Source organism: Bos taurus, chromosome 20, assembly GCF_002263795.3.
Source record: "Bos taurus isolate L1 Dominette 01449 registration number 42190680 breed Hereford chromosome 20, ARS-UCD2.0, whole genome shotgun sequence".
Lineage (NCBI taxonomy): Eukaryota > Metazoa > Chordata > Mammalia > Artiodactyla > Bovidae > Bos > Bos taurus.
In genome coordinates, this window is record NC_037347.1 from 832,480 (window position 1) to 860,326 (window position 27,847).

At 46.4% G+C, this 27,847-nt stretch overlaps 1 protein-coding gene and 1 long non-coding RNA gene across 5 annotated transcripts in view; one reads left to right on the top strand and one right to left on the bottom strand.

The window, feature by feature from the left end:
- Positions 1-27,666, top strand: LOC107131552 (uncharacterized). Its single transcript, XR_003031197.2, has 3 exons — positions 1-173; positions 16,058-16,127; positions 27,339-27,666. It is a non-coding gene; the product is annotated as an uncharacterized lncRNA (long non-coding RNA).
- The window catches only part of SLIT3 (slit guidance ligand 3), a 758,707-nt gene that overhangs the window by 389,511 nt on the left and 341,349 nt on the right, over positions 1-27,847 (bottom strand). The window lies entirely within an intron of this gene.

The following is a 27,847-nucleotide window of genomic DNA, read 5'->3' on the forward strand; positions in this document are numbered from 1 at the left end:
CCTACAGATCTGAAGTCTGACAACCCCCACAGCCAGTCGTCACCATCCACACACTTTTCAACACCCTCTCGCACATAACACCTGGGGCCTCTGCTTCCATCCCACCATTTCATGAGCCTGTCCAACTCAGGGTCCTTTTTCAGCATCACAAGGGCAGCCAGTATCTGCAAGAGGTAAGCACACTGGGCCCCCCAGGAACTGAGACAGGAAACCCCTTCCTGGAGAAGCTGAAACTGAGCAAGATGGGATACAGGCGGGGGCATCTCTTTGGTTTCGTAATTAAAACTGAAACTCGATCCCCCCGCTCAGGGAGACCTGGCCACAGGCTTCATCTTTCAAAGCACTACCTGGATGCTTATTAAGGGCCCACTTGCCCCCAATATTGGGTTACTTCACTTTCAGCAGCTGCTTGACCTCTCCCCACCACCAGGGCCAAGGTGAAGACTCACCTGAAATTAAGCCCGAGCTACACAGGTAGCCCTCGGCAGCCAGGGCTAGAGGTAGCTCCTTGGTAGACCAATAATTTCTGAGGAAGTTTGGCCTGCTTATTCGGGCTCTGCCCAAAGGTCCTTCCAAACCTCCAGAGTCACATACCTCTCGTCTCTTCTGCACATTTTCCCTTCCTATGTTCTCACACTGATTACCTCAGAGCATCTCATTTTTTGATTTACTTGTTTACCTTTGCTTGCTCCCCTTTGACCGTCAGCTCCAATGGAAGAGAAACTCTGCTTGCCTTATTCATGCTATAAGCCCAGCGTGTGTCGGTTTTTGCATTGAGTAGATAAAGGAAAAGAGTAAAAGATTTATCAAATGCCACACAAAGGACTTCCCTGTTGGTCCAGTGGTTAAGAATCTTCCTGCCAATGTAGGGAACATGGGTTCCACCCCTGTGTGGGGAAGAACCCATATGCTGTGAAGTAATTAGGCCGGCATACCACGACAGAAACCACTGCTATGAGAAGCCCACGTGCCACAGCTAGCAAGTAGCCCCCGCTCATCGCAGTGAGAGAAAAGACCCAGCACAGCCAAAAATAAATTTTAAAAATTAAAAAAAAAAATTGATATGTCATACAAAAACCAAGAGGTCTGCCTGTAATGGGGCTTGGAGTACAGAGAATGTTCTGTGAAGGAAGGAAGGACAGACACGTTCTTTCCCTCTTGATGTCCCCAAGCTTTATGACACACTCATGCACCGACCACATTCTTTATAACATCATACACAAGGGCTGAGCAATTCAAGATCATTTGATCTGAAGTATTACCTGCCGCTGTTCATCATCCTTAGTGACTCACTTGCTATATCTAGTGAAATTTCTGAACCAGTGTGGATACCTAAGTACATGGAGTTGGAAAGTCAATACAAATTTGATGTGAGCCAAGAAACCTAAGTGTGGGTGGAGGAGGGAGGATGGTGAGATAGGGGAGAGGAAAAATAACAGGAATAGTCAGGGCTGCCCTTTGGCTGAAGCCTAAGGCAAATAAATGAAATAGGACAGGCCGAGACTCCAGTCTAGCTTGCTTCCCTCTCGTAGACACGCCTTCTGGTCTTTGCTTCTCTGAGCTGGGCGACAGTGAGCTCCATACACAGTGATTTCCATACACAGGGATGCAGAGAAAGAAGAGAAGCTGGGCAGAGAAGTGGCAGCCATGTCTGCAGGAGGATTAAGAAGCAACCTCAGAAGGTTTCGGTGGCTGCAGGCTCCAGGACAACACTTCCAGGAAGGCCAAAAGCAACGGATGTGTGATGAGGGCTGCACATCCATTCAGAAGTAAATTGCAAAACCCGTAACTGAACAAAAACAGAGCAGCACCCTCCACAAGCTGTTCTATTTGACCCGGTGTCAACTTTCTCTGTGTTATGAATGAACAAAACGGGAGCAGCTCTGCCCGTCACCCCCGCCACCCCGTCTCGAGAACTGTTGCCGTCTGCCCAGTCCGGGGCAGCTGTTCTTATACTCAGGATGGAACCCTCCTTCCAGGGCAGGTTCAGGGTATGTTTCTGGTGACCCTGAATCAGCTGAAGGGCTCCTGCAGGTGTGTGTTTGATACTCTGTGGACCTCTGTGAAGGAACTCTGGATTTCTTAGTTCTAGAAACCAGTTAGCAGTGGGGTTCCAAAAGCCAGAGTTTGGTAATATGCATGCATGCTCCACGCATAGACAGGCAGAAGCAAAGTCACCTCTCCAAAAATGGTACATAATCTCTAGCTGTGTAACTTTGTTACAAAAACCTCTCTGGAACTTCCTAATGTTTTTGATGAAATTAAGACACTGATCAATCTGAGAATCTTCGAGTTTAAAATTTTTACACTTCTAGATAACCAAAAGGACCTACTGTATAGCGCATGGAACTCTGCTCAGTATTCTGTAATAACCTAAATGGGAAAAGAACTGGAAAAAAGAACAGAAACATGTATATGTATAACTGAATCATTTTGCTTTCCACCTGAAACTGACATGACATTGTTAATCAACTATACTCCAATATAAAAATTTTTTAAAAATTCTATACTTAAATAATAAATATTACTCAATGCTTTTTCTTTCTCTCTCCCTTGCTTTTTCTGTCCCTCCTCCTGCTTTTCTTCTTTCTTCCATCTTGGCCAAGTCCCTTTCATCTGCCTCACAAGGGCTAGTGACCCTCCAAACAGCCAGCAAATTAGCAGTTGTATTCACAAGGTTTGGAGTAGCTGATGTTCCAAGATTATGATTCAACTATTGAGTTCTGAGGCTCTAAAACAAAATCCCCAAGTCTCCTATTGAGCACGAGTAAGAAAAAACCAGCCAGTCAGCAAGCAAAGGTCTCCTGATTGAGTCCTGGGGGTGCACACAATGAACACAGCTACCGCACCATGAAGTTTGGTCTAACGCAGAAACGTGTGTATACAGAAAAGCAATATTTCTGCTGCAGGAATGAGATAGTAGTAGACATGTATGGATGTGAGAGTTAGACCATAAAGAAGGCTGAACACTGAAGAACTGATGCTTCCGAGCTGTGGTGTTGGAGAAGACTCTTGAGAGTCCCTTGGACTGACTGCAAGGAGATCCACCCAGTCCATCTTAAAGGAAGTCAATTCTGAATATTCATTAGAAGGACTGATGCTGAAGCTCTAATACTTTGGCCACCTGATGCGAAGAGCCAACTCATTAGAAAAGACCCTGCTGCTGGGAAAGACTGAAGGCAGGAGGAGAAGGAGGCAACAGAGGACGAAATGGTTGGATGACATCACTGACTCAATGGACATGAGCTTGAGCAAGCTCCAGGAGATAGTGAAGGACAAGGAAGCCTGGCATGCTGCATTCCATGGGGTGGTAAGGAGTTGGACACGACTGAGCTACTGAGCATACAAGACATCATACTGATTACAGGAGGAGTGAGTTTTACGCATCCAGAAGGCTTTCCAAGGAGAAGGCACAGTAATGTGGGAGTTGGTGGTGGTGGAATAGTCACTAAGTCGTGTCCAACTCTTACAGCCCCATGGACTATAGCTGACCAGGCTCCTCTGGCCACGGGATTTTCCAGGCAGGAACACTGGAGTGGGTTGCCTTTACTCTCCAGGGGATCTTCCTGATCCAGGAATTGAACCCAGGTCTCAGTGGGTTCTGCACAGCAGTCAGACTCTTTACCAACTGAGCCAACAGGGAGTCCAGTGTGGAAGTTTAGCAAACCACAATTAATATTATTCTTCATTAAGTGCATCTATTTCTATATATTGAAAAATTACTTCATTTAGGATGAGCCCATCCATTTAAATATATATATATATATATATATATATATATATATATATATATAATAATACACATGATTATCATTTACTGAGCACTGCCTGCTATGAACTGTGCTAATAAGCTCCTCATACACATATCATTCAACCCACATAAAACAGGAGATGGATGTCGGCACAGTGTTAACAGCATGTTAATAGTCAGATTCTATCTTTCTCTATGCCTCAATTTTTTTTATCTGTGAAATGAGACAAATAATAGAATACACCTCAGAGCGTTGGTGTGATTTTTTAATTAAAAGTTTCATAAAGCCCTTACTGCAATGTTAGGAATGTGGCAAATGTCCCATAAACAGTATTTATTGATAACCTTGATCTCTCAGATGTTAAAGAATCTGCCTGCAATGCAGGAGACCCTGGCTTGATCCCTGGGTTGACAAGATCCCCTGGGGAAGGGAATGGCAACCCTCTCCAGTATTCTTGCCTTGAGAATCCCATGGACAGAGGAGCCTGGTGGGCTACAGTCCAAGGGGTTGCAAAGAGACAGACACGATGAGTGGCTAACACTTAACATCCTTTTCCCAAATATAACTTGAGAGCAAAAGTGATGTGTCTGAGGTTGAACTAGCTCTGAGTATGTCACCATACTCTGCTGTCTCTCGGATGTCAACTGCCAAACTCAAGTGTGCTCGATGGCAACTGCTTCAGTGTTCCAGTAAACTTGGCATGCTCTGTGTGATCTGTCCTGCAATCTACCTTTAAACGTCACTATTCTCACACATACCTTGGGAAGGTCATGCGTACTTGTGGCATATATGGTCAGGCCTTAATAAGAGTTAGAGATGCCTATGGTCTCTAAGGTGCATCAGGCTTTTTCCTGCATCACCTGTGATTCCTCCTCACCTAGCCCCAATTCTGAACTCTTCTGGAACATTCTCTTTTGCTCTCTGTTAACGATCCAGGCAGTGAGAGTCCCCATATCAGGCACCGGAAGTCACCAACACAGAAAAGTCAGGAGAGCCAAGATCAGTGGCATGGAGTCAGGCTGGAAAGGCAGAGAGCGGGAAATGTTGGAAGCTTTTAAGGAGAGCAAAACAGCCACCTTGACAGGTTGGGGGGATGTATGTAACACTCACACCAGCCCTCATTTGCAGCAGGGCTGGAAAGGACAGGCCAAACTGCGCGCCTTCTGCAGCAAGCTCCTCCAAGTCAGCTGAATGCTTCCCAAGAGACTGCCAGGCAACGGGGCCAAATTCCTGCAGAAGTGGATGACCTCAAAAGTGTCCGCTGCTGTGGGAACTCTAGGAAGGGTGGCATATCAGTATGGATAACTGTATGATATCAGTATAATAACCTATGAGGAAGTCCTAAAGGAATTCTGTCTATAACAAAAAGGAAAGAAGAGAAAAGTCTGAGGAATGGCTTAGTGACTTCAGGCAGCTCCAAAGTTTCATTTTGGTTTCCTTGCTCCTGTGAGGGGAAGCCAGAGGAAGTAATCCGGAGCCACTGAGGATCAAAAGAAAGGGAAAATGGACTTAAGTTGGAGGAAAATTCGAGTTGGGCAAAACAAAGTGTGTTTTGAAAGTAAGGCTGATAAGATGGCTAGATTTCACTGTTGAGGTTATGGTTCTACTCATAAATCTTCCAACCACCCCACCTCCAAAAAAAAAAAAAACCAATCCTGACTCCTGGAATCCTGTATGTTTCCTCATTATACCACTTGTCCCGGCTGTGTCTGCACCATTTATACTAACTATCAGGTCACCTGGAAAGCTTATGTGAATGCAAGTTCTCAGGCCTCACCCCAGTCTCCTGAGTCAGAATGGGATGCCCCATGACCCACAGGCTCTCAAGGTGATTGCTACATACAGCGTTGCTGTTGAGAGGCCTCTACTTGCATTAGAGGCATGGGCCACTGCAAGGTGCCCTTGACCTTGAATTTGCTGAATGTATATATCTTACCAAACTCATCAGAGAGTTGCTGGAAAGAGCACTGAAATAAAACTACCATTGCCTTCTCTGAGGTAATGGGTTGCTCTTTGGCTAGAACACCATCTTGAGCCCAAGCTACTGAGCAGAAGCACAGGCTTCGGCCACCCGTGTCTACAGACAGACAGCTGAATGGGGGCTGCTGGGATTTACCTATGAGGGATCAGAAGAAATTTCAGGGCAAATAGCAATCCCTAGATGTCAGATATGAGTAGAGGACTGTCATCCTCTCCAAGAGAAAGAAATCTCAGAGCCATTTATCTTCCCCCTCTTACCTCTGAGTTGAGTGGCGAACTGCCCAAACACGTATTGATTTGCTCTTCACTCTTGAATGCTTTGCAGTCCTCTTGCTAAGGAAATCGGAAACACCCCCACCCGTTCTGACGATTAGGCGATAGGCTAATTCTAGGGGAGAGCAGGGGGTGGAAGGCAGCTTTCTTTTCCCTTCTATTTCCACTTTGGAAGATGAACCTGGTGGCTGGTGCATGGGACTCCCTTCCTGGGCACTCCCAAGGTGACTTTCTACAGGCGCGTTTTTCCCTCTCCCTCTCTGGGGTGCCTAGTACCATGCAATTCTGACACTTGGCCATGCTTGCCTCTCCCAGGCTACTCTGCCTCTGCACACTCTGAGCTGCTGTGTGACGGGACTGGGGGAGGGAAGCTGGTGGCCAGAGACAATGGGTGCGCCCAGCTCTGAGCTGCACTGTGGGGAGGGGGAGAGAGGTGACAGGGCATCATGAGCCAGCAACGGCCAGCTGCGTCACCTCATTCCCCACAGCCACAGATCCCCCTCACCAGCACAGACACGGTCCCCTGTCAGATCTGGGGGCTGCCATTTTTGAGAGGAGGGAAGCAAATGATGGGAAGCTGCCTGCCAGCCATGCTGTGCTTGGACGGCTTGACCCTCAGCTCCTTGTTCCTCATCCCGTTGTGGGTCATGCCAAGCACTGCTGTTATTCAGTCACCGAGTCACGTCCAACTCTTCTGGGACCCCATGGACTGCAGCCCACCAGGCTCCTCTGTCCATGGTATTTGCCAGGCAAGAATATTGGAGCAGGTTGCCATTTCCTCCTCCAAGGGATCTTCCTGACCCAGGGATCGAACCCATGTCTCCTGTATGGGCAGGGGGATTCTATACCACTGAGTCACCAGTAAAGTCCCATGCCAAACACAATTCGTCAACACATGTAAAAAAAAAATTAGAAAGACCTATCAGATCACCCCCATCATCGTGCATTCTGATAGCTTTCTTGAAGGAAAAAGAAAACTCGGGCTTAGTGAGATCAGTGGGTTTGTGCCTGCCCTGCTCTGCACTTTCCATGTACTCTGTAGGCTCGTAGCTGGTTATATCCACAAGAGTCAGAAAAACAAATGCTTTAGTGGTATTCAGCAAACTGTGATCACCAACCTTTTGGTTAAAACCAGCTGGGGAAGCATGTTGCAAATGCAGATTCCATGGATCCACCCCAAAGTTACTAAGGGTGGAATACTGAAACGTACATTTTTAAGAAACTTTCTCTTCATGGTTCTCACTCCTCTTTGTCAAAGCATAGCTGAAAACGTTTCTCTTTTATGAAAAGATTTAATAAGTCATCCAAGTCCTTTTCTATCTTCTTAATCCATTTTCTTTTGGTATCTCCAGGACTCTGAGAAAACACACGTACTTTTTTCCAATTCTTTGCAGATAGCTTAAAATGTCCCATTCTGCGATTTGCTTGGGAACAGGGTTTCCCTGGTCTGGAGCGGGCTGGCTGGCCCACTGCTTGCTTCTGAGATAAAGTGTTGCTGGAACAGCCATGCATTTTGTTTGCATAGTGTTTATGGCCGTGTTTACGCTGCAACGGCAGAGGTGAATATCTGCAACAGAGACAAAATGGCCTGGAAAGGCTAAATATTTACTTTCATAAAAAATAGCTCGCCAAATGCTGGTTTACAAGAGTGGCAGCTGTTCAACAAACTCATTTCCCCGTCTTCCCGGGGACATAGCTAGACGACATTTCCCAGCCTCCTTTGCAGTTAGGCATGGTCATGTGACCGAGTTCCAGTAAGGCGATGTGAGAAGAAACTCTGAGTCTGGCCTGGCCCTCAAAAATCTCCCACAGTTGACCCTCCAGGCTGCAGATAAGCCTCACCTTGAACCTAGGATACTACCTGCTAAAGGTGGTAGAGCCTCATGATGGAGTTTGGGTCTTTCTCTCAAGACTTGGAGGCCAGCCCCTCGCTCATTAGGAAAAGCCACTTTGAATTGTACATGAGAGAGAAATGAACCTCAGTTTGAGTCTTTATGCATTATAGTATATTTATTTGTTGCAACAGCCCAATTTAACTTAAACTCAGAGGCACCTTCATTAGGCTACCAGCTGGAGAGAGTTAAACAGTAAGCTGTTTTCCTTATCCAGAATGCCCTTAGCATCTCCAGAAGCACGGATGGGAAGTAAGGACCTCTTCTGTGTATAAGAGAAAGAGAAGGGTGGATGGAGAGGCAGACAAGGGAGTGGTTATGGAAATCAGTTTTGTCCAAAGTGCCTGCTCCCATCCAATGCCACCAGCATAATGAGCTGGTCCTCCCCACTGATGATAGGTAGACACCCTACCATAGACAGGGATGGAGGAGACACGCCCCTCTTTCCAGGAAATAACTATTTCCAGGGGAGTTGGAACAGTCTGGCTTTGGGGTCAGAATCCTATAGAAAGATACAGGAGAAAGAGTTTTGAATAAGGTGTGGCTTATTCAAAACTTGGCTCTCAAATCTTTCCTGCAAAAATGAGTTGTGTAGCTTCAGGCAAGCTACCGCCCCTTCCAAGCTATGACTTCCGCATTTAGATGTCCGTATCTTCGAATGTCAGAATCAGGGGCTGCCCTGGTGGTCCAGTGACTGAGACTCCGTGCTCCCAAATCAGAGGCCAATTTCCAACCCTGGTCAGGGAACTACATCCCACATGCTGCAACTAAGATCTGCTGTAGTCAAATATAAATAAAATAAAAGAAAAAGAATGTCCTAATCAGACTGGATTTTAGTTAGGACCAGCTCAGTGGTTTCCAAGGCAAGTTCCAAGAACCCCTGTTATCCTTCAGAGGGGCCTCCCTAATCTTCAACTATGTTGAAGGGATGCACAATTGGTAGATTCTGGACTGCCCACTGATTCAACTAGCACAACACAACTTTTTATTGATAATGGGGTAGTGTCTTGAAGTGAGAACTGATGTATTTCACGCTGCACCCTCTAAGATATGAATAACTTCTTCTTTAAAAGTAGACAGGACATATTCCACCCTTGCCTTAGGCATGAATGATCCCAGCACATGATAGAGAAGAAAGACATGAATTCTTGGCTGATAAGTTAGCAAACTCTAGACCTGTGCTGTCCAGCAGAGTAACTGCTAGCCATAGGTGGCTACTTGAATCTAAGTCAGTTAAATTAAATATTCAAGGACTTCCCTGGTGGCTCAGTGGTTAAGAATCCACCTTGTGACGCACGGGACTGAGGTTTGATCCCTGGTCTGGGAAGACTGCACATGACGGGGCAACTAAGCCCACGACTCCGGAGTCCACGCACCCTAGCGTCCGCCCTACGCACCCTAGCGTCTGCGCTACGCACCCTAGCGTCCGCGCTCTGCACCCTAGCGTCCGCGCCACGCACCCTAGAGTCCACGCCACGCACCCTAGAGTCCACGCCACGCACCCTAGCGTCCGCGCTCTGCACCCTAGAGTCCGCGCCACTCACCCTAGAGTCCACGCCACGCACCCTAGAGTCCGCGCTATGCACCCTAGAGTCCGCGCTACGCACCAAGAGAAGCCACTGCAATGAGAAGCCTGAGCACCACGAGAGAGTGGCCTCCACTCGCTGCAGCTAGAGAGGGCCCGCATGCAGCAACACAGACTCGGCACACCCAAAATAAACAAACAAAATTTAGCAAATTAAATATTCGATTCATTGGATACATCAGTCACATGGAGCTGTGGTTACCACAGTGGACATTTCCACCATAACAAAGTTTTGTTGAACAGCGCTGATCTAAACCCTATATGTACTCACAGTATCCTTGATTACTCAGAATTAGTAACCTCCCTTTTCCAAAGTTTCTCCAGCTGGGGAATATAGTAAAAGTATGGTGTAGGGGGTCAAGACACAGACGGGCACCTGGGAGAGACCCTTTCTTGACACCTCTCTGCTAAGCACCAGGACTACAAGTGGGCACCAGGAAGGGGATGGCAGAAGCTGAGGTCTGAGCAGACGTCTGTGCTTCCACCGCGGAGACCCGGGATGGGCGGGGCGCAAGGCAAGGCCTCTCAGAATTCCCTCGGCTCAAAGGTTACCTATGTATGACAGGTAACCTACATGGTATGTTACACTGTTGGTGTTGTTTAATCGCTAAGCTGTGTCCGACTCTTTGCGACCCCATGGACTGTAGCCTGCCAGGCTTCTCTGTCCATGGGATTTCCCAGGCAAGAACACTGGAGTGGGCTGTCATGTCCTTCTCCGGGGACTCGAACCTGGGTATCCCGCATTGAAGGTGGATTCTTTACAGCTGAGCATACAGGGAGGCCCCAATATGATACACAGAATTTTTGAAATGATAAAATTCTAAAATTAAAGAACAGATTAGTAGTTGAGTTTAGAGAAGAGATGGGTGTGGAGGAGTGACTTTCAAAGGGTAACAAGAGGGATTCTTGTGATGATACTGTTCTGTATCTTGACTGTATCAATGTCAATATTCTGGCTGGGATGCTGTGAGGTAGTGTTGCGAGAGGTTACCATTCTGCAGGGAGGGTAAATGGTGAATGAGATCTCTCTGTATTACTTCTTACAACTGCATAAGAATCTACATTTATCTCAAAATAAAAGGTTTTATTTTCAGATGTTTTAAAAGAAAAGAATTTCCTAGGCTCTGTTTTGTGTAGGAGCACTAGATGAGTAATGGATTCATGGTACTATAAGCAGTCTTGCCTGAAAGACAGCCTTTGTGAGTTTCCCAGAGCCTCTGAAGAGCAGGGATGTAGAATAACTTCTTGTGTCCTGGAGAATTACAGGGAAGACGCAAGTTGTGTGGGAAAGGGTTCTCTCGTTGAATGCAAGGTGGAGGGACTTCAGTAGAAACAAACTTCACTTCCTTCCTGGTGCTGGGCACCATTTGAACACCCTGGAACTTGGATGCAGCCCTGGGCAATGGGGCAGAGGGACCCAGAGCACCTGAAATTTAATTTTTGTGGAAAGTAGGAACTGATCATGTGTGGGAAACTGCCATATACACTGATGTCTGCAGGCTGAGTTTATCTCTACTACGCATTTCTTATGTGTGCCTTCTGTGCCCCAGAAAACAATGAAAGGTTGAGAAATTAGTTAAGCCAGTGATCTATTTCTTGTACCTGAAAGCGTCCTAGTGGATACAGTGGGGTTTGAGGTTAACAGGCAGATACAGAAAGTGGTTTCAGGCCCCTCACTGTCATAGACGAAACGGTGGGTGTGTGGAGGTGACAGAATTCTCCAGTTTGGGTCTTGCCACCCCTCCTCAGGGGAGGGACAGTCACAATCCAAGTAAACAACAGAGGGTATGCTCTGAGCGTAAACACAGATGCACTGAGACAACACACGTTCCAGCCTGAAGTCCGGCTACGTTCCGCAAGAGAACGAGCAAACTGAACAGGCAGCGTCACCTTCTCGGTTAAAGCTCGGCATCATCTACACCTCGAGTGATGCCCATTCTATAACCATGCTCTCTGCGTGTAAGAAGATGCCCACGGAACTGGAAGCTCTAACTGCTGTTATCCAAGCATGCTCTCCCTCTGAGTGTTCCTGAATAATTTCTTTAAAGAAATGTATTTATTTGGCTGCAGGCTTTAGTTGTGGCACATGGAATCTTCAGCTGCAGCGTGTGGGATCAAGTGCCCTGACCAGAGGCTGATCCTGGGCACCCTGCCCTGGGAGCGAGCAGCCTTGGCCACTGGATCACCAAGGAAGTCCCCTGAATAATTTCTTCATCAAGTTATTCATGGCCACATTTCTACCACGCTGGATGCCCATCTTTTAGTGAGGAGCTGCATGAATGTCCAGATGCAGAGAACTACGTACTGGGCAAACAAGCCAAAGGAGGCCTCGGGAGGGGCGGATGTGACTCTCCTGTGAGGCCCTTGTGCTGGTACCCCAACAGTGAGCTCCCCCCACGGATATGCCTGAGGCGGTGCTTACTCCACCACTGTGAAAAGTGGTTTGTTCTTCATTTAAAAATAACCAGTCGTGTTCTTTTAGGAGCATATTTGAAAAATAGGGCTCATGGAATTTTCACTTAAAGAAGATTATAAGACTAAAGATTCTCAGAGGCCCTTATCATCTGCTTTAGAGACAGTTCTAGACCTCTGAGCTGCAGGCGGTTAGCACTGAGAAGAGGCTCAGATAAACCGCCCCCAAAGGCTTCTATGAATCTAGTCTAAGCGCATAGGGAGATTATCAGTCCCTCTCGCTTTCTCTCTCTCTGCACTCCCTTCTCACTCCTTTCCTAATTTAACCCCAGTTCTCTGATCTCCCCGCTTTCCCTATCTCCCTGCTCTCACTGTTGTTCAGTTGCTAAGTCATGTCCGACTCTTTTCGACTCCATGGACTGCTACACGCCAAGCTTCCTGGTCCTTCACCATCTCCCGGAGTTTGCTCAAACTCATGTCCACTGAGTCAGTGAGGCTGTCTAACCATCTCATCTTCTGCTGCCCCCTTCTCCTCTTGCTTTCAATCTTTGCCAGCAACAGGGTCTTTTCCAGTGAGTTGGCTCTTCACAGTAGGTGGCCAAAGTATTGGAGCTTCAGTATCAGTCCTTTCATTGAAGATTCAGGGTTGATTTCCTTTAGGATTGACTGGTTTGATCTCCTTGCAGTCCAGGGGACTCTCAAGAGTCTTCTCCAAGACCACTATTGTCTATAATCCTCACCTGCCCTTCTTCTCTGGCCTGAACCCTTAGGCTCCCCCATCAAACTGAAGGCCTTGCCTGCAAGATGCATGCAGAGCTAATGTTTGGGTGGTTCAAGTATGTGAAATGATGGCTCAGAAGTTGGGGTTTCTTCCTGTGCTTTTACCCATCTCTCCAGATAGATGGGAGCAGGTCTCACAGGGCAGGTGCATATTCAGTAAGGGATGAAGGACTCCATCCAAGGAAGAGGAAAGAACAGTTTCTCTCCCCATGGAAACATTCACATCCTGAAGTTGCAGAATTTGATTCTGCCCGCAGTCACAGCCCAAATTGTGGACCTCGTGCATAGTATTTTATTTATCTTCAACCCCCAACTTTGGGGTAGGAACAGTAATTCTCTTTTTATAAATAACCAACAGGAGGACCAGAAAGGGGAAATATATGAGCAGTCTCCTGGCTGGTAAGCTCTCAGCTAGGTGCTGGGTGTGACTGTGTCCCCGGAAGATGCCGGGACGGCCAGTGTACTGGAGGAGGTGGAGGAGCATTCGAGGGGGATGTGATGAGAGCTCGCATTTCTTGAGCATTGTCTGTGTGCCTTGTCTCCTGTCAGCTGGGCTGAGATTCAGTTGAAATTTGAGTTGGAGTGCTTTTCTGATTAACTGTAGTCCCCCCAACACGAGCAGGCACACATGCTCTAATGTCAAGAGGCAAACTTCTACTGGGGACTGAAAATCCAAAACCCCTCCTTGAGGAGGTTGGGTGTACTTTTCCTGCTGAAAGTTGCCCGACAGTGTGAGAGTTATCAGGTTGGGAAGGCCACAATTCTGCTCCAGGTCCTGTTGCTGCTTCTGTTTCCAGAGCAACAGCACAGACTTGGGTGAACATAAGAGTTATCAGATTTGGACAGGGTGGCGAGCGGCAGTGTTTGTTGGAGGGATCGGAGTGTGACACAAGAAGCCTGGGCTCCGTGCCTTGCCAGGCTGTCACAATGTACCGCATCCTCCAGGAGCAAACCGCTAACAGCCCAGAATCAACAGCCCCGCTCATATTTCAAGAGGGGCAGAGTAAAGGAGAAAAAGAGACAGCACAGAGACAAAAAAAGACACCAAGGCCTAGGTTTCAGCCTCCAACAACTCCTGTCGAAGCATCCTCAGCCCCGGCCGCAGGACTAGAGGACAACGCTGGGACTCCTGATGTCTCCAGACTCTGCCAAATCTCACCAAAGTAGGAGGCAATTTGTGAAATTTTAATTGCTTCTCATCAGGATACTTCATTATTCTTTATTATTGAGGCTGGCATTTTTTTTTTTTTTAAGTACAGGTGTGAAGGGAAGTGTGAGTCAGAGCAAAGTGTTGAAAGTTTCAGAATGCAATCCAGTCTTAGGACTTCCCTGGTGCTCTAGTGGCTAAGAATCAGCCTTCTGATGCAGAGGATGTGGGTTTGATCCCTGGTCAGGGAACTAAGGGAACGTGCCCAACTAGAGAAGCCTGTGCGCTGCAACAGAAGATCTCGCATGCGGCAAATCAATTTTCTAAAACTAATACAATTATGTAAAGTTTAAAAATAAAATAAAATTGGGGAAAAAAAAAAAAAAAAAAGAAAATTCAATGCAGTGTCTTCTGCTGGACCAAGATCAGAGAAGGAGGTTTGGATATGATTCTGGAGTCAGGTGGAGAGTTAACAGAGGGAATTAAAAAAATGTCCTTGAAGAAATATCATATGATGTTTATGTTTAGATGTTTAGATTCCACATGTCTCTCACATGTGGAATCCAAAAAGAAAAAGGTACAAAAAAACTTACTTACGAAACAGAGACTCGTGGACTTAGAAAATGGACTTACATAGCTGGGGCGAAGGGATATATAAGGAATTTGGCTGCTATATTCAAAATGGAAGACCAACAAGGACCTCCTATATAACACATGGAACTCGATTCAGTGTCCTGCGGCAGCTTCAGTCGGGGGTGTCGGGGGGCGGGGAGGTATTCAGAGAGAATGAACGCATGCATCTGTACGGCCGAGTCCTTTCACTGTTCACCTGGAACCCTCACAACACTGTTAATCGGCCATGTGCTCAGTGGCTTGTCACGTCCGACTCTCTGCAACCCCATGGACTGTAGCCTGCCAGACTCCTCTGTCCGTGGGGATTCTCCAGGCAAGAATACTGGAGTGGGTTGCCATGCCCTCCTCCAGGGGATCTTCTTGACCCAGGAATCGATCGGGGGAGGGGGGTTTCTTCTGCATTGCAGGCAGATTCTTTACCAGTTGAGCTACCAGGGAAGCCCTAATTGGTTATACCTCAATACAAAATAAAAATTTTAAAGTTTGAAAAAAAAATGTCCATGAATCCACCTGGAATCTTAAATGATCACTCAAGGAAGAAAAAAGGGTGAATTCAGAAATGGTTCCAACCTAGTAACGGAAGCAGCAACTTGGACCCCTGAGTTCCTGGCTCATTACGGAAGGTCCTCCAACATCTCTGCCCCGGGTGGGTTTTGTAGATTTGATGGGCAAGAGACCAATCCAAGTGGTCAAAACAGGAAGCAGAGAGACTCAAAACCATGTCCTTGGCATAGACAGTACATTCTTCTCTCTTCTCTTCTGTTTTATAGTCTTTCTTTTCTCATAAGTTCCTTTTGCAGGAGGGATTGTAGAGAATCCAGGAGACTCATCCCATATTGGGTAGAGACCAGGCATACAGGAATCCTGGACTTACGTCTTTGTGGTAAAGAATCCAAGAGATGGTGATATCAACTCTCTTCTTCATAGTGAGGGAAGCACACAGCTCTTGGGGCCTCCCAGAATCAAGGGATGCAAATAATTCAACAAATGGTTTAATAGGAATGCTGTCAGAAATAGAATTTCCAATACCATCACTATGGTGACAGCTCATAAAAAAAAAAAAAATCTGAATCTAAAAGCTGCCTTAATTTGGCTGCTTTAATAATAAATAGGGCTCCCGGGGCCTGCACTCTGTATTAATTCAGTATTGCCCCTCACTTCCCCCCGGCTCCACCTTCATACCTGCCTGGTTACCAGCACAGCTACTGCCACCTGGGACTCGCCAGGATGTACTTGAGCCCATTTACTTCAAGGGGAGAGGGTCACGCCCTGAATCCCCAAATCCCCAGCCTGCCACCTTTCTCTGTGCCCTTGCTAGCATTCATTAGCCTTTGACTCTGGGTTTACTGGTTGTCCAAAGTAACTTCACAGACAGGACATTGACAGAAATGGCTCCAAGACCCATGTTGTGGTGACTCCAGGGAGACAGTGCTCACAGGGGAGGAGTCTAGAACATCCTGATGGACTGACCCAGGAATGGGCATTCGTGATTTCCTTCTGTTCTAAGGGGAATGAGCAGCCCAATTTTCATCTTAAAAGCTGAATTGTGCTAAGTCTCAAAGGAACCCTGAAACAGACAATATATATGCTCTGCCATTTCTAGGAGAACTGTAATCCAAGCCAGTGTGAAGTCTTCAAGAAGCAAGGCCAAGAAGGGGACTGAGCACCAAGCTGTAAGTGCATGAATGTTGGCCGAGTCTTTGTAGAGACAAGCAAGCATCAGGAGCTACCTGCCCACTGCTGTGGATGGGTGACTCCTGATGCAACCACACAGTAGAACACTGTGCAAGACTATGACACACAAACAGCCAGCGCTCTACGGCTGCTGGTGTAGGAAAAAGGCAATGACTTACTGTTAGCAAAACATCAGGTTCCAAATAAGTGCCATTCCATTTAAAGTGTAATTTATGTGATTTTGTACCCAAGAAGAGGGCTGTGCATAACAAAATGCTAATGGCTGTTCATCTCTGGCTGTTTCTTTTTAAAGTCTTTATATAATTTTACTGCCTATACCAAAGCTTTATGCAATGAACTTGTATTAATGTTATAATCAGAGGGGGGGGCGAAACACACAGAATCCTCAAGCTCTTTTTAGATCAGCCTTTCCAGAATAAAGGGCAGGGAGCAGGTCTCTGTTGGACCAGGCACTGTGGTGGGAGGCAAAATTAAAGGACCATGGGGTCCTTGCCTTCAAGAGGCTTGAAGTCTAAATGAGGGGGAAACGAGAAATAACTACAAAGGCACAAAGCTTTAGGAGATGAGCTTGGATCAAACTCACAAAGATGGTGATGTTGGGTAATATTCAGGAAGGGGACAGGCGTAGTTTGGCGGTGAGAAGGAAGAGACTGCTGAGGTCCGTACCTGAGTGGATGTGACACATACTGAGCTGCTGATCTGCCTTGAGGTCCAGTTACCCCACGTGAGAGTGGGGTTAACAGCAGAAGAGGCGCCACTTGCAGCAACACGGACGGACCTAGAGAGTGTCATACTGAGTGACGCCAGTCAGACAGAGAAGGGGCAACATCGTATGCCATCCCTTATACGTGGATGGACCTAGCGAGTGTCATACTGAGTGACACCAGTCAGACAGAGAAGGAAAAGTATCGTATGCCATCCCTTATACGTGGATGGACCTAGAGAGTGTCATACTGAGTGAAGCCAGTCAGACAGAGAAGGAGCAACATCGTATGCCATCCCTTATACGTGGATGGACCTAGAGGGTGTCATACTGAGTGAAGCCAGTCAGACAGAGAAGGGGCAACATCGTATGCCATCCCTTATATGTGGAATCTAAAAAGAAATGATACGAATGAACGTACAAAACAGAAAGAGACTCACAGACTTAGAGAACACATTTATGGTTGCCAGGGGAAAGGATATTGGGAAAGGATAGTTAGGGAGTTTGGGATGGACATGTACATACTGCTATGTTTAAAACGGATAACCAACAAGGTCAATGTTATGTGGCAGCCTGGATAGGAGGGAGTTCAGGGGAGAATGGACATACGTATATATATGACTGAGTCCCTTTGCTGTGCACCTGAAGCCATCACGACACTGTTAACTGGCTATATTGCAGGACAAAGGAAACATTTTTTTATTTTTTTAAGAAAGTAGAAGAGACTCTATGTTAGAGGGTGACTGTGAAGTTTAGATGAGGCAAAGACATGAGGTACCCGCAGGAGGGACATTTAGGAACTGCCGACTACCATTAGGACTTGACTATCATTTTTACCAAGGGCTCGATGGGAAAGTGAGTGTGGGAGCAGCTTTGGGTAGAAGAAACACCACCCTTTCCTATAGCATCTCTTGGATGGGCCCAGGCATCTGCCTTCCGAAAAACATCCTTCCTTTAGCTTAAGTGTTTAAATAAGTTTTTCAATTAAACGGCACTCATTTTCCCACGTGGGAAGTCTGGCCCACACTTCCCAGCAGGATGCAGCTTTTCTTGTAGCGCTTAATCTGCTGGTCCCTTAATCTGTTGATGAAGTCAATCAATGGTGTGCTCCCCTTCTAAGCAAATGATCTGCGCGACTACAATCAAAAGGCACCCTTAATCTGACTCCTTCTCACTCAGCTCTCCCCTAAACCCACATGTCATTTCATTCCTCCTTTCCCCTCCTGAAAGTAATCAGCCTGGTCCAATTTGCTTGTATAAACAAGAGGGCGAGGCGGGGGGACGTCAGTTGGCCATGGCGGTTCTGCTTTTTATACATCCCTCTGCCTTGTTTTCCTGAGACCTTTCAATAGAGGCAGACTTGGAGGAGAGTTATATTAAACAGTTTGACTCCAAACCTAAACAGCCCCTGAAGCATTAGTGGTTCAAAGATCTCCTGGTGCATTTATGAAAAGCCATTGATCTGGGAAAAGGTGTTAGCGGACTTGAAATGCACTAAGAAAACTCCTTTGCTGGCAGGAGGCAGAGTGGTTTTCATTAAGAAACTGCCCTTTATCTCGTCACATTACTGACCTGCCCAGGCCAAGATGGGCTACTTCCCCTTGAACGGAGGCTGCCTCTGGTTAGAAACGCCGATAAGAAAGTGTTCGTTTTTCAGACAGACACAAAGGACAGAAGTGGCTTGCTCTCCTGAGCTTGGACCCCAAACCTCCTTTAAATTCTAAGTTTGGGAACCACCTCTGATGCCTAAAAGCCTTGAAAATACCACGGGTCACTTCTGCAACATTTGGTTCTTAGGAAAAAATACTGTAGAATTCTGGAACTTCAGAGCTCATGGAACTTGAAATAGCACTCAGAATAGGATCCATTCTTTACTTGGGGCCGTGTATGCCGGGGGACCCTTTGTCAGCTTTAGGACACTGTCCTGCCCTTGAGTGCACTCTCAGTCTGTCCGAGTAGCCCGCCAGGCTCCTCTGTCCATGGAATCCTCTCAGCAAGAACACTGGAGTGGGTTGCCCTGTCCTTCTCCCGGGTTCCCAACCCAGTGATCAAACCCTCATCTCTTGCATCTCCTGTATTGGCACGTGGGTTATTTCCCAGCTGAGCCAAAGGGAAGCCCAGTGTAGGTGCCCTCAAATCCCCGTGCTATGACTTATGACTGGGGTGACCCAGGATGAATCCCATCCTGTCTCTGTCATAAGTCCCTCCCCTAGAAATTGGACATTATAACCTTGCAGAGTGTTGCAAAGATTAAATATAGTAATACATGTAAGTGCTTTCTTTGCACAGAGCCTGGCACATAGTTAGCACCCTATAAATGATTACTACTTGTTATTTCTACATTATCATTATTTAGGCAAACTACAGTTTGTAAACAGCATTTCCTGTGTGCACGTGTGCATTTCCCTGGCAAGCGGTCCATACATTCCGCTTTCATTCTTTTCTCTAAAGAGGAAGAACCACTAATCTCACTAGACTAATCCCTTCTTTTAAAATCCTGCCTCGGGGTTTAAAGTGATTTTTCCACATCATGTGGTAAGCCAGATGCAAGGCCACAGCTAAAACCCCAAAACTTTGGACTCACTGTCCAGTGCTTGGCAAAGTTCTGGAAACATTAGCAAAGTAGTCCAGGTCTTCCTCTGCCTTGCAGAGATGTAATCTGTAGATAAATGTGGAATAGGATTCGAGCACATACTGGTGGCCTCGAGGCAGAGGGGGAATGATCAGCGGTCTCGAACTGTGATGTCTGTGGAGTTGCCAAAACACACACGAGTAATCACCAGAAGCAGAGTGAGTGCAAAGCAGACAAAAGATGGGTGGCAGCCACCAGGAAGAGCCTGCCCCACTGCCCAAGTCCTTTCGTATTTCCTGTGCCACAGCCAAGCACACATCCATCCATCCATAAGCTTTATAAAATTCAATGCATGCCTATTTGATGTCGGAAATGAATAATTTTTCATTTCTGAGTGATCGTATCTCCACGCCCAAGGAGACCCAGCCCCCAGAACTTTGAGATGTGCATTCTCTTTTCTTTGACCAGATTAAAACAGGGATCCCCAACTGCCAGGGCTCATGGCGTGTTAGGAACCAGGGAGCACAGCCGTGTGGGGGCGAGCAAGCGGAGCTTCATCTGTATTGACAGCTTCTCCCCATCACTCACGTTACCAGCTGAGCTCCACCTCCGTCAGATCAGCGGCAGCATCTGATTCTCATAGGAGCGTGACCTCTACTGTGAACTGCGCATGCGAGGGATCTAGGTTGCAAACTCCTTAGGAGAATCTAATACCTGATGATCTGAGGTGGAGCTGAGGCGGTGATGCTAGTGCTGGGGAGCAGCTGCAAATACAGATTACCATTAGCACAATAAGTGTAGCAGGCGTGACTCATCCTGAAACTGTCCCCCTGCCACTCAGTGTGAAAACTGTCTCCCACGAAACTGGTCCCTAGCACTAAAAAGGCTGGGGACCACTGCTTGAAAATACTTTGATATTTCCCTAGTTCTGTGACATTCAGAGCGTGTCTCAGAAGCCCCACCATCAGTGTTACTGGGAAACTTGCCAGAAACACAAGCTTGGGGGACCTCCTTAGGCCCAGCGAATCAGAGACTCAGGCTTGGACCCAGAGACATGTTTGCACAGGGTCTGCAGGGAATTCTTAGGCACATCCGACTTTGAGAACTGCTAATTTTAGTCGCCGGTATGATAGAGAAACCTGGCAAGGAAAGAGGGCTTGCAAAAACCTTCAGAAACCTGAGTCCCTGGAATACTTTTCCTTCGGTATGAAATAAATTGGAACTAGCTTAGTAATCTGGTTTCTCTTGTGTTTTGCAAACAAGAGCTCTTGGAGGGAAGTGGAAAATAAATTTCAAGGCCTTTCATCTCAGTTACAATGACATGTTCATTTTAGCACTGGGTGGGGAGGGAGGGAGGAGAGAAGGGCCAGCGGTTAGGCTTTTGGAGGAAAATACACAATTCCAATGGAATCCACTGTAATTTAGGGGCAATTAGCGTCTGCACATTCTCCATCCACGAGCCTCCATTAATCCAGTTAATCCTTATCTTCTAATCAAAAACAAACATCTTTGAGTGTACTTGGGATCCTTTTAACACTTTCTGCACACCTGGATGGTGTCCTCAGCCTTATAATCCAGAGCTTTTTGAAGCCACTTCAGCTCCTGGAAAGGAGGGAACAACCACCATTGTGGCGGGGTCCTGCCAGCCCCTTAGTGAGCCTGTTCCAGGATGCACCTCTGCCTGGAGCACACATGCTCCGGCTAAACCTGCCCAGTTCCTGCCATCATTCAAGTCAGTCTTGCTGTTTCGGGCAGCCCTCCCTGAGAACTCCTGACTGCCCTTTGGTTAAATTAGGCAAGTGCCTGGATCATATAAATGCCTTCACTAAGGCATTTGGCTGTTTCCAAAGGCCTTACCCTGTGGCTGTTTCATTTGATCCTGCAAACCACCATAATGTCATTACCATTCTCCACTTCCCCACCCACACCCACTCCCTGCAGTTTACAGATGGGGGCCACTGAGGTTTCCAAGGGTTACATGACCCATCAAACTCCCACAGTTAGTAACTGGATGACAAGGTAGGTTCAAACCCAGGTCTCCTGATCTGCAGATGAAGATCTTCCTGCTATAGAACACTGTGTCTTTCTGACCACCCACCTAAATCCATAAAGCTAATGAATTATACAGTCATTCTTTCACTCTGTTTATGTCTTTGGAATGTCTTTGTATCTATGAACATCAGGGTATCTTCCTTCATTTAAAAGCCCTTAAGGAGAAGAAGATGTCATATATGTGTAACTGGGGCTCAAATAATAATGTAAAACGCTTCTACCTATTCAAAATGTTTGCATTAATCTTATCCTGTCTACAAAATAGCCCAATGAATTAAGTAGGATGAGTAATATTATACCTATTTTAATGGTAAGAAAAACAAAGTTTGGTCAATAAAAGCAACTTACTGACTCAGAAGTAGAAAGTAGCATCGATGGGAAGAGAATGCTGATTTTCGATTTCTGGGGCTGTGTTTATCTACTGGATGTGTGGTTTTGAATTTGTGTTCCTGAGAGCCCTAGGGTTCCTATGTGCTGCCTCAGGAACTTCTGGGGAAGTCACAGAGAGGCAGGGCTTTGGGTATTGTGCAAAGTAAAAACCATGAAAGTGTTAGTCATTCAACTGTGTCTAACTCTTTTCGACCCAATGGACTATAGCCCGCTAGGCTCCTCTGTCCATGCGATTTTCTGGGCAAGAATATGTGAGTTGGTAGCCATTCCCTTCTCTGGGGGATCTTCCCAACTTAAGGATCAAACCCAGGTATCCTGTGTTGCTGGCATATTCTTTACCATCTGAGCCACCAGGCAACTCTCACTGGGCATAGCACTTGAGAGTTAACTTAGAATACTCCTTCCCTTAAAAAGCAGCTGGGAACCACTGGCAGTTTCTCCTTTCCAATATAGTAGCTGTGAGGTGCAGACAGCAGCGTCAGGATAATACAGTGGCAGGTGGCCTTGATCAGTCCCCAGATCCTTGCAGGCACTTTGTCCTGGCCTGCTCTCCATGTAGGCAGTGAAAACTTACCCTGTCCTCAGAGGGGAAGCCACCTATGTGCCTTTCCTACTCGGTTAGTTAACTCAGCAATATTTGTTGAGCAGCCACTATGCACTTACTTCTGTGCTGAGACATTCTAGTCTGAGAAAAATACGGGATGATTCCACCTCTGCCTTCATGTAGCAACATATCAATAAGCAGTTCTGAGTCACAGTAAGAGCCACGAAGGAAAGATCTGTCTGCTGCAGGAAAGAGGGACAAGGAGGGGTCTCATCCCACTGGGGGGTAAGGAGTTCCACTCCTTGGAGGTAGCACTGAAGCTCGGTTTTCAGCAAGGTGGAGAGGGAGGACACTGCTGTCACATGAACAGGGTTGTCTAGACAATACGAAGCGACAAGTGTGCTGGCTTGTTTGGGGACTCGCAAAGAGATGAGGCTGGCTGACCCCACGAGCAGGACCAGAAGAGTGGGGCTTGGAATTGACTCAAAGTGGCAGCCACTGCAGAGATTTATGTATGGAGTGTCACAATGAGTGGGCACATTTTCAAAGATGATTTGGCTACTGCCCGGAGAACCAAAACTGGGGTCGGTCAAGAGTAGAAGGGAAGACATCTGGGAGGAGGTTACTATAAGGTGGTTTTCCTTTATTTGTGACCGAACCAGCCCAATTTCTGATTATGTAACATATAACGTTCTTGAGTTCAGCGCAAGTTATCAGAAAGGAAATTCACCATCACAGCATCAAGGGTGCCCTTGAGGGACTTTATAATTTAAGGTGGAAGAGAGAGCAAACAACAGGAAGTATAGAAGAGCAATAGTGGTGAAGAGAGTAAGAGTTCTACCGTGGGTGGAGGTGGCAGGATTCCGGTCCGCACCACCACGACTTAGCTGTGGAAGTCGGGACCGGCGATTGAACTGCATCACCCCCACCTGAGGCCTCGTTTTTCCTATCTGTGACAAGGGCCTAAAACCCAACCTCAGCACATTATTAGGAAGCCCAATTAATAATATAAGTGCACGTGCTCTGTAAACAGCAAAGCATTATTCAAACATAGGATGTCATTACCATTAACCATGTCAATATATAAAGTAATTATAATTACAGTTCTGAGTAAATATGGAATAACATTTTTATCCTGGATTGTGCCCTGAAAGTAAATTACCAGAAAGTAAGAACTTTGTGTCCTTAGATTAGTTATGTGTCACTGGATTTCATTAATCTACTTTATTTTTTCAAATGCTGAAAGTGAAAGTGAAGTCGCTCAGTCACGTCCGACTCTTTGTGACCCCGTGGACTGTAGTCCACCAGGTTCCTCCATCCGTGGGATTTTCCAGGCAAGAATACTGGAGCGGGTTGCCATTTCCTTCTCCAAGGGATCTTCCCGACCCAGGAATTGAACCTGGGTCTCCCTCATTGTAGGCAGACACATTACTGTTTGAGCCACCAGGGAAGAAATTTGTACAATTACTGAATAAAATAATTTTATTCTTTCAAAGTATCAAATTGACTCAGAATTACAATCACATTTGTTTCATACATTCCCCACGCTTTAGTCATTTACGTATTAAAGTCACATTTTTTACCATCAGTGTGTAAATATTAACTTGATATTTTATTAAATGTGAATTGATATATATTCCTGTTTTTAAAAGAAATTTTAGCCTAAAGAATACTACCTATGAAATCACAGGGTTGCTAATGCTAGTTATACTTTTTTTCTAATTTGCACTAAAATAGTTGGAGGACGGGACTTCCCTGGGTGTCCAGTGGTTAAGACTCAGCAATTCCAATGTAGGGGGTGCAGGTTCAATCCCTGGTTGGGGAACTAAGATCCAGCATGTCATATGGTGTGACCAAAAAGTGAAAATTAAAAAAAAAAAAAAAAAAAGTTGTAGAACTGTTAACACACCAATAATCTAAACTATCTAATAGGATCTCACATAACACCCTCCCTGCTTCCCCCTTCCCCTGTAAATGCTATATTAGGAAACAATAGCTTATACCATTCATATCCCTGGGAGCTTTTTCACTGTCAAAATTAACGAGGCCTTCCACTGGCCTAGTGGTTCTTAACATTAACATCACCTGGAGAACTTTAGAAATTCTTGATATCCAGCTGGGCTGCAGATCAATTAAATCATCTCCAGGCATGGGATTCAAGCCTTGGTATTGTTCAAAGGTCCCCAGGATGATCGTTATATGAACCCAGGTTGAGAAGCACGGACCCAGATTCCTGGATACTTTCCAGGACTGCCTAGGACTCCTAAGATCGGACAGACACTGAGGACAGATAGGGAGAGCCTGCGATAGTGGAGTCAACCCAGTAACAAGGGAGCCATCTGGATAAGCAGCAATGGCTGTGCTGTAGTTACTAGCAATACAGAGGTAACATTAATTGAAGGCTGACGCTGCAGCACTTTGACTACCTGGTGTGAAAAAGCAGGCTCATAGGAAAAGACCCTGAAGCTGGGAAAGACTGAAGGCAAAAAGAGAAGGCAGCAGCAGAGGATGAGATGGTTATATAACATCAGCGACTCAATGGACATGAACTTGAGCAAACTCTGGGAGACAGTGGAGGACAGAGGAGCCTGGCTTGCTGCAGTCCACGGGGTCACAAAGAGGCAGACATGACGTAAGGACTGAACAGCAACAAAGAAAACTATGTCAGTTACTCTTCTGAGTACTTTATAAGAATTAGTTCTTTTAATCCTCATAGCAACACTGCAAAGGCAGCACCATAATGATCTACTTCCAAGATGAGGCATCCAAGGTCCAGAGACGTGTAGTAACTTGTCCAAGATCACACAGTAGGTATGTGGTAGAGCTGGAATGGAAGGTTCCTTGAAGGCACGCCTCAATTTTCCATCCTTTTTTGGCTTCCTATTGAAACATGTACCTTAGCGCCTGGAATCCTATTATATAAATGCCAGGATCTCTTTTCTCTGTGCCATTTTATTAGACTTATTTCCTCTAACTTTACAGAAGAGCACAATTTATCGATGTGAAAATAAAGAACTGTAGACAGTGTACTATTTCTCGTGTCTTATAATCCCAACTACATGTGTAGTCTTGTGAAAGTCCCATAACTTCTCTTGGACATGGCTTTCCTCATGTGAGTTGCAGAAATAAACACTTCTGCCTTGTAGCCATTAATGCTGGAAGAAGGCGAGGCATGCCAAGTGTTGGATCCCCACGGCTCCTTGCCCTGGAGGAAGCTCCTCCCAGGAGTTGGGGTGGGAGACGAAGGATGGCTTCCAGCAGCCCCAGAAGTCGCTTTGCTTCTTTGTAGGATCCAGTTACACCCAACAGCCTTAGGTCTGAATGAACTTGACTACATCAGCACACCCACAGGATCTTTGAGTCTAGCTAGCTTGGTTTTGAAAGTCCAGCCACAGGCAGGTGAGACGAGCCTGCTGTTTTCTGAAAGAGAGATGAAGACCCCTCCCTTCCGTAAGCAGCAGAGTTCACTTCACAGATGAAAAATCGACAGTGAAATCGGATGTTTTTCAGGCTCAAAACAAAGCAGCGGAAAGTCTACTTAACCCTCTCCCTCCATAAAGGACATCGAAACACACAGTGTTTAATTTCCAAATTTGGCAACGTTCTTTTTAAGGCAAATGTTAAGTGGGGATTAGAGGCACACTGGGCTATGTAACTCTATCCTCAGCCCTTTCATTGTTAATAGCAGTTTTTTTTCTGGTGGCATTTGTGTAGAGATGTAGGAAAAACCAAAGTCTTATGTAAATGAGAATTGACACACACTGATACACCAAGCGCCAGACCTGAGGTCTTAATTACACAAGAGTCTAGATGTCAGAGTGAATGTGGCTTATTGACATGCAGAGGTTTCACTCAGTCTTGAGCTGGGCGACCTTCATCCAGGAGCAGGGAGAAAAGTGTGGTTTCCCATTACTCAGGGCCACGCTCACAAACGGTGAAGGGCTGAGGCCATGCCTAGGAGCTTTTCTGGGTGGAATATACCCTTACACACCTGCTTGTGGCGGTTACAAGCAAAGCAAGGAATTCTCAGTTGTTTCCAGCTGTGCTCTACGATGCTGCTAACTGGCTGAGGGTTCCTAATAGCCAAAGCATATAATGGCATCTCCTCCGGCCCCCTCGCCCTCTTAGCCTGTCTCCCCCTTTCATAGCAGCCATGGCATCTGAACAGGGCCATGGACATGCCTTCATTTCAGCAACGAACGCTCCTGTGAGATGCATAAGAGCGTCAGTAGGCTTCCCCAGTGGCTCAGTGGTAAATAATCTGCCTGTAATGTAGGAGATGGAGGAGATGTGGATTTGATCCCTGGGTTGGGAAGATCCTGTGGAGAAGGAAATGGTAACCCACTCCAGTATTCCTGCCTGGGAAATCCCATGGATAGAAGAGCCTGGTAGGTTACAGTCCATGACATCGCAAAGAGTCGGACATGACTGAGCACGCACACGCAGGCACGTTTTAGGAATATGAAACCTGCAAAGTCAATAAGTGATGAGCATGTATGTTGCTGAAGATGAGGTCGCCGGGGGCAGCGCACTCACACAAGTTGTTCCCGTGAATGAGAATCTAGTGAGGCTTATACCTCCCGGCCACGGCTCTTTTCACGAGCTGACATTACGGCCGTCGTCCCAGGGGGTACCGGCTGTGTTTGTTAGAGAGAAGACCACATTCAGGCTTGGGCATAACCAAACAGTTCTCAGTGGTTAGTGTCTTGGCCTTGAAATGGAAAAACAATACACCTTTTACCTCTGCCGTGCTAATTAAAATGTCAGGATGGAGCCCCAGCACTGATGCGACGCATGACATGAGGAGGTCCCATGTAATCCGACATGTTCTACGTGCACATCAAAGCCCCGTCAGGGATAACGGAGAGGGACAGTCTGTGCATTTGCGCTGCAGGCTGACACATAACTCTGTCTGGCTTCATTCACAGGCCCTCGCTCACCGGGAAATTAAGCCATCAGGCCGCCAGGTGAGAGGGACACAGCAGACCCTGACCGGAGGCCCGGGATGCAGAGGAAGTCACGACAGATCCGCCTGCTCAGGGAAGAAGAGTTTTCAGACCGCTGCCGCACCGTGACCTCATCCTCCTGTGGGCTTTGGGGGCAAGTGCTCTCCCAGTCACTGATATGGCACTGGGTCATTTATGATGGCCTTATGACACTGTTTTTCACTATTGTGTTTACACTCTTGTTAAACAACTTTGTGTAATCGTCTCTTCTCACTCCAAATAAACCTTAGCCCCTGGAAGGCAAAAAGGAGCTCGTGTCTGTCCTAGCAAGTTTCTCCAGCGCTTCTGTGAAGGGGAACCATTTGTTTTGTTTTGGTTTGGTTTTTGCAATCTATCACACACCCAAACTTTTCCAGACTACAATAAAAATGAAGTATTAGAAAAATAAACATGGGCACGGAGGGCTCAGCAGTGTCAAATTCTTGTAAATA